This window comes from Ovis aries, chromosome 3 (assembly GCF_016772045.2).
Source record: "Ovis aries strain OAR_USU_Benz2616 breed Rambouillet chromosome 3, ARS-UI_Ramb_v3.0, whole genome shotgun sequence".
Lineage (NCBI taxonomy): Eukaryota > Metazoa > Chordata > Mammalia > Artiodactyla > Bovidae > Ovis > Ovis aries.
This window is the reverse complement of record NC_056056.1, coordinates 55,090,941-55,103,335: the sequence shown is the minus strand read 5'-3', so window position 1 is coordinate 55,103,335 and position 12,395 is coordinate 55,090,941.

The window sequence follows — 12,395 nt, the reverse complement described above, 5'->3', positions numbered from 1 at the left end:
ATAATATTAAAAATTGGTCCAAGAAAACAGGGATGAGCTTGAGGAAGAAATCAAGCTCTTGTAGGAGACACAGAACTATGGACTTACTGAGTTAGAAATGTAAAATATTAACTGGCTACCTGCAGTGAATGAGAACACAGAAAATACTAAAAATGGCTTTTAAGTTTCTAGAGTGGGAGACAAGAAGAGTTATTTAGTAAATCAGAAAAATGCAGGCTAGTTCTGTCAGTTGTCTGGAGAAGAGGCAAATCTTTCAGGAGAAAAATTACAATAGAAAAGCATCAGTGCCAAGATTAAACTACAAGGTAAAGAAAATGGAGTTAAACTGATTGTGTTCAGAGGTTATCTGGAGTCATTAAAATGATGGAAATCCTAGGTTAAATTAGATTAAGAAATATTAAACTGACAACATTAGGTTAAGCAAACCTTATCCTTGACCAAAAATCTTAATTTTTATTACTGATGGTATTAATAGGAGTGATAATATGGTTCTTCTTACAGTCAAATTCATGCATCTTCTATCATTTTCTGTATACAAAATTTACTTTCTAATAGGCATAGTTAAATTATAGATGGAAAACTGAGGCTCCAACAGAATATCATATAACATATGCAGCAAAATTACTGAGTGGTTCAACTGGAATTTGAACTTAATCAGTGAAATCATCACACACTTTTAAGCCTTATGCTCATGATTGCATTGGGATTTAGAGTTATTTTGGATACCTTCAAATGATATTAGAATATTTCTATCATTTCTATGTAAGGATAATCCATTCATGAGTATTTAGACAGTGACCTGAGCATCAAAGCCCTTTGGGGATCTCATTCAGATCTGAACTTAAAGGGCTGGATTACAAAGGGAATTATTTTATTCTTGTCTCTAAATTTCATTTTTAATAGCTTTCATTCAAGGTTTATATGCCTCCGAGAAACCTCAAGTCAACAAAGATCACTTGTGATAAGGACAATGGGACAAACCACAAAATCATTCAATAGGAAGATAAAATGAATCATGATACTGGGGTTTGTTTGAAACATGCAATTTTCAGTGACAGAAAAACTTCTAGACTGTCCTTGCTAGTGAGAGTAAAAGGAAACTGCATTATAAATTTTGTCTTGTTTTTATCCCATTTTTAAAATGTTAGTTCACAATTTTTACCCTAAGCTTTAGTTTTTGTTCTCTCTCGTTTTTATTTGCCTAGCTTTACCTTTAATTCATATTTATGATTAACACATAATTTGAGATATGAATGAAACAATAGTGAAGCTTCCAGAATGTTTCATATAAATCTTCTTGAGGAATATAGGCATATGGAAATTGAGACATCTCAGAAATTAGTTATTAATAAGTAACTAGATCTCTAAATTCAGAAAAGTGACCTGGCTCTCTACTAAAAACTAAAAGAAATTATTTTTCTACTTACAAGATAGCGTGAAAAAATTATTTTCTATTCAGAGTGTATTTTCTTTTATGTAATATCATTTAAATTAGACTATAGACCTCCAGTTAGGGAGTCTTTCTTTTGGAATTTAGGAGTCTGAGTTTAAAAAGATGAAGATAAATCTATAAAACCTCTAGTGAGAGTACTTTAAAAAGTGGCATGTGTGCTTTACATGCTAAGTCGCTGCAGTCTCTCTGACTCTTTGTGAGCCTCTGGACTGTAGCCCGCCAGGCTTCTCTGTTTATGGGATTTTCCAGGAAAGTGTACTGAGGTGGATTATCATGCCCTCCTCAAGGGGATCTTCCTGACCCAAGGATCATACCTATATCTCTTAAGTCTCCTGCATTGGCAGGTGAGTGTTTGCCACCTGGGAAGTTCACAACCTGGGAAGCCCATAAAAGAGTGGTGGTTACTTTTAAAGATGAACTTGATAGCTAATTTGAGATTGTAAAAGAGAACAGTTATCTAATTTCCAGAAACTTAAATTTACATTAGCTTCAGTGAACATCTGAGTTAACTAATCTAGCAAAAGACTCTGTTCAGAGGTACCCTAAGTTCTCACCATAATATGAGTACAACATTTGATTGTCATCCTGTTTTTTAACTTATTCACAGAGCACATCATGTGAAACACTGGGCTGGAAATGTTACAAGATGGAATCAAGATTGCTAGGAGAAATATCAACAACCTCATATATGCAGATGATACCAGTATGATGGAGGAAAGCAAAGAGGAACTACAGAGCCTCTTGATGAGGGTGAAGGAGGAGAGTGAAAAAGCCAGCTTAAAACTCAATATTAAAAAAAAAAAAATACTAAGATCATAGCATCTGGTCCCATCCAGTGCATGGCAAACAGAAGGAAAAAGATGAAAGCAGTGTCATATTTCCTCTTCTTGAGCTCTAAAATCACTGTGGATGCAGCTATGAAATTAGAAGACAATTGCTTCCTGGCAAGAAAGTTACGAAAAACCTAGATAGTATGTTATAAAAACAAAGACATCACTTTGCCTACAAAGGTTCAAATAGTTAAGGCTATGGCTTTTCCAGTAGTCATGTACAGATGTGAGAACTGGATGATAAAGAAGGCAGTGCCCTGATTAATTGATGCTTTCCAACTGTGGTGCTCGAGAAGACTCTTGAGAGTCCCTTAGAAAGCAAGGGGATCAAACTAGTAAATCTTAAAGAAAATTAACCCTGAATACTCTTGGGAAGGTCTGTTGCTGAAACTGAAGCTCCATTACTTTGGCCATCTGATGCAAACAGCTCATTGGAAAAGACCCTAATACTGGGGAAGATTGAAGGCAGAAGGAGAAGAAGGCAACAGAGAATGAGATGGTTGGTTGGCATCACCAATTTAATGGACATGAGTTTGAGCAAACTCTGGGAGATGGTGAAGGACAAGAAATCCTAGTGTGTTGTAGTCCATGGGGTCAAGAAGAGTCAGGCATGACTTGGCAACTGAACAACATCATCAAAGTAGTGAAATATTTGTTTTTAATAATATGTTGGAGAAGATTATTATGATAGCTAACTATGAACTTCATTAGAAAAAAACATAAAGTGTTTTACTCATTCAGTTTAAAATTATAAGTTAACACTCAGTTGAGTGGAAATGCAGAAGCACATAATATTATCTTAGAATGAAAGGTTACATTTCATTTAGAAAAAAAAAAAAACCAGTGAACTAAAATATGATGGTGTCATAATTGATAGAAAATTTCCTACTTAGAGATGCTTCCCTTGTGGTTCAGAGGGGAAAGAATCCACCTGCAATGCAGAAGACCCAGATTCTATCCCTGGGTCAGGCAGATCCCCTGCAGTAGCAAATGCTAACCCACTCCAGTATTCTTGCCTGGAGAATTCCATGGAAAGAGAAGCCTGGTAGGCTATAATCCATGGTGGCTCAAAGAGTCAGACAAAACAAGTAACTAACACTTTCACTTTCAGAATGATATATTATAATAGTGGCAATTCAAATTGTTTTTCAGTGAAGCCTAGACAGTTTCATATTCAATATCTTTCCTAATTTCAGAGACATTTGTAGTATAAAATTAATATAGTAGATGAAGAATCAAAATCTGCATATTGCTTATTTTGTGTTTTGAGTGTCGCAAGTGTACATCAATTTGATAGTACCTAGTGACTATGAAACTGGTACCTTTTGGATTAAAAAATAACTATCAAAAGTAAGATGATAATTGCATCAGTCAAGATGATATATGAATCAACTGATTTATGTATGGAAATTGTACATCTTCTGTATATGATTATGAAGGACGGGAATATCAATTAAGGGAAGAAAATGGTTGGCATATTGGTTGACACAAATAAAAGAGTGTATAACACACACACTGTGTATTAAGGATAACATGGTATTATTTATTCAAAAACATGTACAATAAATAAATCCATGTTCTTTTAGTATTATTAGTATTATTGCCTCGGTTCAGGTTAGTTCAGCTCAGTCGTGTCCGACTCTTTGCGACCCCATGAATTGCAGCACGTCAAGCCTCCCTGTCCATCACCAATACCCGGAGTTCACTCAAACTCACATCCATTGAGTCAGTGATGCCATCCAGCCATCTCTTCCTGTCGTACCCTTCTCCTCCTGCCTCCAATCCCTCCCAGCATCAGAGTCTTTTCCAATGAGTCAACTCTTCGCATGAGGTGACCAAAGTACCGGAATTTCAGCCTTATCATCAGTCCTTCCAAAGAACACCCAGGACTGATCTCCTTTAGAATGGATTGGTTTCATCTCCTTGCAGTCCAAGGGACTCTCAAGAATCTTCTCCAACACCACAGTTCAAAAGCATCAATTCTTTGGCGCTCAGCTTTCTTCACAGTCCAACTCACATCCATACATGACTACTGGAAAAACCATAGCCTTGACTAGATGGAACTTTGTTGGCAAAGTAATCTCTCTGCTTTTGAATATGCTGTCTATGTTGGTCATAACTTTCCTTCCAAGGAGTAAGCATCTTTTCATTTCATGGCTGCAATCGCTATCTGCAGTGATTTTGGAGCTCCCCCCAAAAAGAGTCTGACACTGTTTCCACTGTTTCCCCATCTATTTCCCATGAAGTGGTGGGACCAGATGCCATGATCTTCGTTTTCTGAATGTTGAGCTTTAAGCCAACCTTTTCACTCTCCTCTTTCACTGTCATCAAGAGGCTTTTGAGTTCCTCTTCACTTTCTGCCATAAAGGTGGTGTCATCTACATATCTGAGGTTATTGATATTTCTCCTGGCAATCTTGATTCCAGCTTGTGCTTCTTCCAGTCCAGCATTTCTCATGATGTACTCTGCATAGAAGTTAAATAAGCAGGATGACAATATACAGCCTTGACATACTCCTTTTCCTATTTGGAACCAGTCTGTTGTTCCATGTCCAATTCTAACTGTTGTTTCCTGACCTGCATATAGGTTTCTCAAGAGGCAGGTCAGGTGGTCTGTATTCCCATCTCTTTCAGAATTTTCCACAGTTTATTGTGATCCACACAGTCAAAGGCTTTGGCATAGTCAGTAAAGCAGAAATATATATTTTTATGGAACTCTCATGATCCAGCTCTATGTATATTATAAAAATCTATGAAACAGAGATATTTTGAAGCTGTTTGATATAAAAATATTTTTATTAGCATGATTTACTTAATAAAATTTATTAAAAGTAGATAATTTTTCATATATTTGGATTGAGTTTATAATGTTTTTGAAAAAATTACAGAATCGTAAATCTGAGATATGAAATTCAGTATCATAAATATAATAGTTTTATAGATGTTTCTGGGGATTAAAATATCAGTGCTATTAACTTAAATAAGCATTGAATACAATAACATATCTATTATATATGCAAATTATTTCTTATGGCAGCAAATGAAGAGGGATTAAAGAGCCTCTTAAAATGATTGAGGAGAGTGAAAAAGCTGGCTTAAAATTCAACATTCAAAAAACAAAGACCATGATATCTGGTCCCATCATTTCATGGCAAATAGATGGGGAAAAAATGTGAACAGTGACAGACTTCACTTTTTGGGGCTCCAAAATCACTGCAGATGGTGACGGCAGTCATGAAATTAAGACACTTATTCCTTGGAAGATAAACTATGACCAACCTAGACAGCATATTAAAAAGCAGAGATATTACTTTGCCAACAATGGTTCATCTAGTCAAAGCTCTGGTTTTTCCAGAATCATGTATAGATGTGAGAGTTGGACTATAAAGAAAGCTGAGTGCCTAAGAATTGATGCTTTCAAACTGGTATTGGAGAAGACTCTTGAGAGTCCCTGGACTGAAAGGAGATCAAACCAGTCAGTCCTAAAGGAACTCATTGGAAAGACTGAAGCTGAAGCTGAAACTGCAATACTTTGGCCACCTGATGCAAAGAACTGACAGTTGAAAAGATCCTGGTGCTGGGAAAGACTGAAGGCAGGAGGAGAAGGGGACTACAGAAGATGAGGTGGTTGGATGACATCACTGACTCAATGGACATGACTATGAGCAAGCCCAGAGAGTTGGTGATGGACAGTGAAGCCTGGTGTGCTGCTGTTCATGGGGTCGCAGAGTCGGACATAACTGAGTGACTGAACTGACTGAACATTAGCTTGTACTTGTGAAAAGATGTACCATTATTCTTCTTTTCCTCCCTATAAAAGGTGCAAAAGATAAAAGCAAAAACAATGCAGTTGAGAGGAGTCCTAAGATGGCAGAGGAATAGGATGGGGAGACCACTGTCTCCCCCACATATTCATCAAAAGAATATTTAAACGCTGAGTAAATGCCATAAAACAACTTCTGAATGCTGGCAGAGTACATCAGGCACCCAGAAAAGCAGCCCACTGTCTTCAAAAAGAGGTAGGAAAAAATATAAAAGACAAAAAAAGAGACAAAAGAAGTAGGGACAGAGCTCCATCCTGGGAAGGGAGTCTTAAAAAGAGAGAAGTTTCCAAACACCAGGAAATACTCTCACTGCCGAGTCTGTGGCAAGCCTTGGAAGCACAGAGGGCAATATAACAGGAGGGAGAAATAAATAAATAATTAAAACCCACAGATTATGATCCCAATGGTAACTACCCCAGCAGAGAAGCAGCACAGACACCTGCATCTGCCACTAGCAAGCGGGGGCTGGGCAGGGAGGCGCGGGCTGCATTGCTTAGAGTAAGGATTGGGCCCGAATGCTCCTAGTGTAATCAGAGCAAACTAATTTGGGCTAGCAAACTAGAGTGTGGGATAGCTACCACGCGAAAAGCTCTAACATAAGACACCACACAAGACCGCGCACAGAACAAAGGACAGAACAGAATTAGCCAGCTGCAGACCATCCCCTCCGGTGACAGGCACCCAGAGCCGGAAGGGCCGGAAGGGGGCAATCGCAGCCCCAGAGAGACATTATCTATCAAACTGCAAGTAGGTTCCTTTGCTAACTAAGACTTCTTGGTGTTCTGGACAGTCTTCATCCACATGAGAAGGTGAGCCAGTTGTACACCCAGAAAACCGAGCAGCAGGGAAGAGAGGCGATAAGTCACAGCGACCACGCTCACCAAACACCTCAGCTACTCGGATCTGGGAAGGGCACAAAACACAGGCCCAATCGAGTCAGCGCCTCTAAGGACTACCTGAGTGCCTGAACCTGAGCAGCTTAGACCTGGGAGGTGCATGCAGCCCAGGGCCTGCCTCAGACAGTTCCCGGCAGAGCAAACTAGATCCTGAGCTGTGTGCACAGTGAGTGGGGGCAGGCCCAGTGTGGCTGAGACACTGAGAGTACACGCCAATGTTATTTGTTTGCAGTGTCTCTCCCTCCCCACAGCGTGAACAAGTGAGCCTAAAAAAAGTGTCCACCATTGCCCTCCTTGTGTCAGGGTGTAAATCAGACACTGAAGAGACCAGGAAACAGAAGAAGCTAAAACAGAGGGAGCCACCTTGGAAGTGACAGGTGCAATAGATTAAAACCCTGTCATTAGGACCGACTACATAGGAAGGGGCCTATAGATCTTGAGAAATATAAGCTGGACCAAGGAACTATCTGAAAATGAACTAACCCTACACTGCCCACAACAACACCAGAGAAAGTCCTAGATATATCTTAACTATTTTTATGATCACTCTTTTTTGATTCTTTTTCTTCTTTTTTTTTAAACTTTTTTTTAATTTTTAAGTCCTCTATTATTCCTTTAATTTTCATTTTTATAATCTACTATTACTTTTCAAAAAAAAAAGACCCTAATTTTTGTGACTTAGTTTTTTTCTTCTTTTTCTTTTCTTTAATATTGTATTTTTAATCTACTCTAGATTTTTAATCTTTGCTTTTTGATAGTTGTTATCAATTTTGTACCTTAAAAATCCCAATCTTCAGTACCCATTTTTACTTGGGAGCAATATTACTGGCTTGACTGCTCTCTCCTCCCTTGGACTCTCCTTTTACTCTGCCAGGTCGCCTCTGTCTCCTCCCTCCCCTTCTCTTCTCTACCCAATGCTGTGAATCTCTGTGTGTTCTAGACGGTGGAGAACACTTAAGGAACTGATTACTGGCTGGATCTGCCTCTCTCCTTTTCATTTCCTCCTTTTATCCTCCTTGCCGCCTCTGTCTCCTTCCTCCCTCTTCTCTTCTCTGTATAACTCCGTGAACATCTCTGAGCAGTCCTTAACAAAATTCTAGCATTCAGAATCCAACAACGCATTAAAAAAATCATACACCATGACCAAGTGGGCTTTATCTCAGGGATACAAGTATTCTTCAATATCCACAAATCAATCAATGTAATGCACCACTTTAACAAATTGAAAAATAAAAGACATATGATTATCTCAATAGATGCAGAGAAGGTCTTTAACAAAATTCAACATCCATTTATGATAAAAACTCTCCATAAAGCAGGAATAGAAGGAACATACCTCAACATAATAAAAGCTATATATGACAAGGTGAAGGTGAAGGTGAAGTTGCTCAGTCGTGTCCCACTCTTTGCGACCCCGTGGACTGTAACCTACTAGGCTTCTCCATCCATGGGATTCTCCAGGCAAGAATACTGGAGTGGATTGCCATTTCCTTCTCCAGGGGATCTTCCCAACCCAGGGATTGAACCCAGGTCTCCCTCATTGGAGGCAGACGCTTTAACCTCTGAGCCACCAGGGAAGCCTCACAGCAGAAATTATCCTCAATGGTGAAAAATTGAAAGCATTTATCCCTAAACTCAGGAACAGGGCAAGGGTGCCCACTTTCACCACTATAATTCAACACAGTTCTGGAAGTTTTGGCTACAGCAATCAGAGCAGAAAAAGAAATAAAAGGAATCCAAACTGGAAAAGAAGAAGTAAAAGTCTCACTCTTTGCAGATGACATGATCCTCTACATAGAAAACCCAAAAGACTCCATCAGAAAATTACTAGAGCTAATCAATGAATATAGTAAAGTTGCATGATATAAAATCAACATGCAGAAATCCCTTGAATTCCTATACATTAATAATGAGATTTAGAAAAAGAAATTAAGGAAACAATTTCATTCACCAATTCAACAAAAAGAATAAAATACTTAGGAATATATCTCCCTAAAAAATTAAAGACCCATATATAGAAAACTATAAAACACTGGTGAAAGAAATCAAAGAGGACACTAATAGATAGAGAAATATACCACGTTCATGGATCGGAAGAAACAATATAGTGAAGATGAGTATACTACCCAAAGCAATCTATAGATTCAGTGTAATCCCTATCAAGATGCCAGCGGAATCTTCACAGAGCTAGAACAAATAATTTCACAATTTGTATGGAAATAGAAAAAAACTTCGAATAGCCAAAGCAATCTTGAGAAAGAAGAATGGAACTGGAGGAATCAACCTACCTGACTTCAGGCTCTATTACAAAGCCACAGTCATCAAGACAGCATGGTACTGGTATAAAGACAGAAATATAGATCAATGGAACAAAATAGAAAGCCCAGAGATAAATCCACACATCTATGGACACCTTATCTTCGAAAAAGGAGGCAAGAATATAAAATGGATTACAGACAATCTCTTTAACAAGTGATGCTGGGAAAACTGGTCAACCACTTGTAAAAGAATGGAACTAGATCACTTTCTAACACCATACACAAACATAAACTCAAAATGAATTAAAGATCTAAATGTAAGACCAGAAACTATAAAACTCCTAGAGGAGAACATAGGCAAAACACTCTCCGACATACATCATAGCAGGATCCTCTATGACCCACCTCCCAGAATACTGGAAATAAAAACAAAAATAAACAAATGGGACCTAATTAAACTTAAAAGCTTCTGCACAACAAAGGAATCTATAAGCAAGGTGAAAAGACAGCCTTCAGAATGGGAGAAAATAATAGCAAATGAAGCAACTGACAAACAACTAATCTCAAAAATATACAAGCAACTCCTGCAGCTCAATTCCAGAAAATAAATGACCCAATCAAAACATGGGCCAAAGAACTAAATAGACACTTCTCCAAAAAAGACATACAGATGGTTAACAAACACATGAAAAGATGCTCAACATCACTCATTATCAGAAAAATGCAAATCAAGACCACAATGAGGTACCATTTCACACTAGTCAGAATAGCTGCCATCCAAAAGTCTACAAGCAATAAATACTGGAAGGCTGTGGAGAAAAAAAAAAAACCCCTTACACTGTTGGTGGGAATGCAAACCAGTATAGCCACTATGGAGAACAGTGTGGAGATTCCTTAAAAAACTGGAGATAGAACTGCCTTATGACCCAGCAATTCCACTGCTGTGCATACACACCAAGGAAAACAGAATTGAAAGAGACACGTGTACCCCAATGTTCATCACAGCACTGTTAATAATAGCCAAGACATGGAAGCAGCCTAGATGTCCATCAGCAGAAGAATGGATAAGAAAGTTGTGGTACATATACACAATGGAGTATTACTCAGCCATTAAAAAGAATACATTTGAATCAGTTCTAATGAGATGGATGAAACTGGAGCATATTATACAGAGTGAAGTAAGCCAGAAAGAAAAACACCAATACGGTATACTAATGCATATATATGGAATTTAGAAAGATGGTCACGATAACCCTGTATGCGAGACAGCAAAAGAGACACAGGTGTATAGAACAGTCTTTTGGACTCTGTGGGAGAGGGAGAGGGTGGGATGATGTGGGAGAATGGCATTGAAACATGTATAATATCATATATGAAACGAATCGCAAGTCTAGGTTCAATGCAGGGTGCAGGATGCTTGGGGCTGATGCACTGGGATGACCCAGAGGGATGGTGTTGGGGGGGAGTTGGGAGGGGAGTTCGGGATTGGGAAAGCGTGTACATCCATAGTGGATTCATGTTGATGTGTGGGAAAACCAATACAATATTTTAAAGTTAAAAAATAAATAATAATAATAAATAAAAAGATAAAAAAGAAATTTAAAAAAGACAACAATGAAGTCAGCTGGTGAAACAAAATGTATGCCTTTAAAGTCTTAGCTTTTCAAGATTCCATCCACTCTCACTCATTTTCCCAATAAACAACAAATTGTGGGTCTAAAATAATGTGATAGATTATTAAATTTCATCTTTGCTCTGGTGTCCTTCTATTTAATCCATATTCAGTATTCTATTGTTAAAATAAATTAATGCATTCTTAGAGTTGCTAGGAGAAAGCCAAACCTCTTTTCTGGCTTAGTATTTTTCTTTTTGTTTGTTTGTTTTTTTTTCATAAGCCAATCATCTTCTGTTCACTTTACTATTTGTTCCCCCCCCCCGGCCATTAATATATTTCATGCAACGTTACACATATGCCCTGATACTTGATTTTTTTTAATATAAATTTATTTATTTTAATTGGAGGTTAATTAAAATATTATATTGGTTTTGCCGTACTTCAACATGAATCTGCCACAGGTATACACATGTTCCCCATCCTGAATCCCCCTACCTCCTCCCTCCCTGTACCATCCCTCTGGGTTGTCTCAGTGCATCAGACCCAAGCATCTTATATCATGCATTGAACCTGGACTGGCGATTCATTTCATATATGATATTATACATGTTTCAATGTCATTCTCCCGCATCATCCCACCCTCTCCCCCTCCCTCTCCCTCTCCCTCTCCCACAGAGTCCAAAAGACTGTTTTATACATCTGTGTCTCTTTTGCTGTCTCGCATGCAGGGTTATCGTTACCATCTTTCTAAATTCCATATATATGCATTAGTATACCGTATTGGTGGTTTTCTTTCTGGCTTACTTCACTCTGTATAATAGGCTCCAGTTTCATCCACCTCATCAGAATTGATTCAAATGTATTCTTTTTAATGGCTGAGTAATATTCCATTGTGTATATGTACCACAACTTTCTTATCCATTCTTCTGCTGATGGACATCTAGGCTGCTTCCATGTCTTGGCTATTATTAACAGTGCTGTGATGAACATTGGGGTACACGTGTCTCTTTCAATTCTGTTTTCCTTGGTGTGTATGCACAGCAGTGGAATTGCTGGGTCATAAGGCAGTTCTATCTCCAGTTTTTTAAGGAATCTCCACACTGTTCTCCATAGTGGCTATACTAGTTTGCATTCCCACCAACAGTGTAAGAGGGTTCCCTTTTCTCCACAGCTTTCCAGCATTTATTGCTTGTAGACTTTTGGATTGCTGCCATTCTGACTGGCATGAAATGGTACCTCATTGTGGTCTTGATTTGCATTTTTCTGATAATGAGTGATGTTGAGCATCTTTTCATGTGTTTGTTAACCATCTGTATGTCTTTTTTGGAGAAGTGTCTATTTAGTTCTTTGGCCCATGTTTTGATTGGGTCATTTATTTTTCTGGAATTGAGCTGCAGGAGTTGCTTGTATATTTTCGAGATTAGTTGTTTGTCAGTTGCTTCATTTGCTATTATTTTCTCCCATTCTGAAGGCTGTCTTTTCACCTTGCTTATAGATTCCTTTGTTGTGCAGAAGCTTTT